At 44.2% G+C, this 2,500-nt stretch overlaps 1 protein-coding gene across 1 annotated transcript in view; it reads right to left on the reverse strand.

Moving 5' to 3' along the window:
* The window catches only part of LOC143296253 (uncharacterized), a 140,919-nt gene that overhangs the window by 136,708 nt on the left and 1,711 nt on the right, over positions 1–2,500 (reverse strand). The window contains exon 2 of the mRNA XM_076608090.1: positions 1–214. This exon is cut by the window's left edge and continues 185 nt beyond it. The gene's annotated coding sequence lies outside the window, so the exon portion shown is untranslated. The remainder of the gene's footprint in view (positions 215–2,500) is intronic.

The following is a 2,500-nucleotide window of genomic DNA, read 5'->3' on the forward strand; positions in this document are numbered from 1 at the left end:
TTTTTTTTAACGCCCCAACGGTGACACTTCAGTTTACCTCTTAGCTTTCCAGTTCACAGAGATTTCGAAAGACTGATGGTCATGTAGACTTACACACTTCTGGGCTTGAATAACGTGTTAATTACGTCAGATCCATGATGGGACGTCTTCAAAGTCTGCACAAGCTGATGTCATGTCGTCTTCATCGACGACTTGAATCTCTGGTACTGGTTATCTGTAGAAGAAAATCATGAAATAAATCAATAAGGAATGACAGATAGGCACAGAAAGAAAGAAAAGAAGGAAAGAAAGAAAGAAAGAAGAATAAAGATAGGCACAAAAAGAAAGAAAGAAAGAAGAATAAAGAAAAAAAGCGAGAAACAGAGAAAGAAAGAAATAATGTGTGTGTGTGTGCGTGTGTGTGTGTGTGTGTGTGTGTGTGTGTGTGTGTGTGTGTGTATGTGTGTAAAATTCTGTGTGTGTGTGTGTGTGTGTGTGTGTGTGTGTGTGTGTGTGTGTGTGTGTGTGTGTGTGTGTGTGTAAAACAGATACGTATTTTACTGTTCAGTCACGGTCGACTGCCTCTCTCTCTCTCTCTCTCTCTCTCTCTCTCTCTCTCTCTCTCTCTCTCTCTCTCTCTCTCTCTCTCTCTCTTCACCAAACCATTGTCTGCTACGAAACTCGCAACCCTAACTCCCGAAATGCGACTCTTACTCTACCCAAGCCAAGAATAGACCTTTATAAGTCGAGTTTGGCATATTCCGACACGCACTGCTGGAACAATCTCCCCAAACACCTCAAAGAACCCTTTTCCACCACAACATTCAAAGAGAAACTTGGACAGTACATGCGTGCCGAAAGCCAGACCGAAAATCTGGTATAATAATTATTGTCAATGACAATCCTTACAAACTGTGTCGAAATGCGTCAATCAGTTGATAACGTGTCACGCCATAGAATATTATTTTCAGAGATTTTCTCTTTACAGTGGACACAAACAAACGAAATCAAACCCTAGTCTGGTCACGTCTACGATTCTGTATACTTACATGTATTACAAATTGTGAACCATCCTCACCCAACTCTTTTTTTTCCCTCACACTGACATATCTTTACATCTCGCTATCTCTCTCTGTCTGTCTGTCTGTCTCTGTCTCTCTCTCCCCTCTGTCTCTCCCTCTCTTTGTCTTTCACATAATGTGTCTGTCTGTTCATATCCCTATTACCCGTCGCCTTATTTGTTGTCTTTTTTGTCTCTTACATCTGTGTTTAAATTTTATCATTACTTTTCTGTGTTAATTTCACTTGAATCATTCACGTGTAGCATTCATGCTAGGGTTTTGTTGTTGTTTTTCCCTTGGTGTGTGTGTGTGTGTGTGTGTGTGTGTGTGTGTGTGTGTGCTAGTGTGTGTGTGTGTGCGTGTGTGTGTTACTCGCTTCCGTTCCGTACAGATGTGAGCGATGTTGTGTCTCTCAGTTTGACGCTGTGTTAAAACTCGTACATTATACATGTATTAAGCATTAAGTATAACTACATTTATATGCGTACATGTTTGTGTGTCTCTTAGAACAACGGCAGATGTGTAAGTCGGCCAGAGTACTAATATCTTCACCGTTGGAAAATAAAGATTCATTCATTCATTCATTCATTCATTCTCTCTCTCTCTCTCTCTCTCTCTCTCTCTCTTTCTCTCTGACTCCCTGTTCTGTCTGTCTGTCTGTCTCCCTGTGACCCCTCCCCCCCCCCTTCCCACCTCTCTCATTGTCTCGGTCTGTCTGTCTCTCTCTCTGTCTGTCTCCCTGTCTGTCTCTCTGTCTGCCTATCTGTCTGTCTCTCTGTCTCTCCCCTTCCCCTCTCTCAATGTCTAGGTCTTTCTGTCTGTCTCTGTCTCTGTCTCTCTCTCCATGTAGGTCATGTACACAGGCAGCAATGTCACGGACCAATATATATTTTACTGTTCAGTTCACGCTCGGCTGCATCTCACCTATCTGCCAGAACGTTCTTTCTCTGTCTGTTTCTCTGTCTGTCTGTCTGTTTCTACATCTGCCTCTCTGTCTCTCTCTGTGACTCCCCCTCTCTGTGTCTGTCTGTCTGTCTGTCTGTCTCTTTCTCTGTCTGTCTGTCTGCCTGTCTCTCTCTCTCTCTCTCTCTCTCTCTCTCTGACTCCCTGTTCTGCCTGTCTCCCTGTGACCCCCCGCACCCCCACCCCCCACCTCTCTCACTGTCTCGGTCTGTCTGTCTCTCTCTCTGTCTGTCTCCCTGTCTGTCTCTCTGTCTGCCTATCTGTCTGTCTCTCCCCTTCCCCTCTCTCCATGTCTAGGTCTTTCTGTCTGTCTCTGTCTCTCTCTCCATGTAGGTCATGTACACAGGCAGTAATGTCACGGACCAATATATATTTTACTGTTCAGTTCACGCTCGGTTGCATCTCACCTATCTGCCAGAACGTTCTTTCTCTGTCTGTTTCTCTCTCTGTCTGTCTGTTTCTCTGTCTGTCTGTCTGTCTCTACCTCTGCCTCTCTG

Source organism: Babylonia areolata, chromosome 21 (genome assembly GCF_041734735.1).
Source record: "Babylonia areolata isolate BAREFJ2019XMU chromosome 21, ASM4173473v1, whole genome shotgun sequence".
In the NCBI taxonomy this organism is placed as follows: domain Eukaryota; kingdom Metazoa; phylum Mollusca; class Gastropoda; order Neogastropoda; family Buccinidae; genus Babylonia; species Babylonia areolata.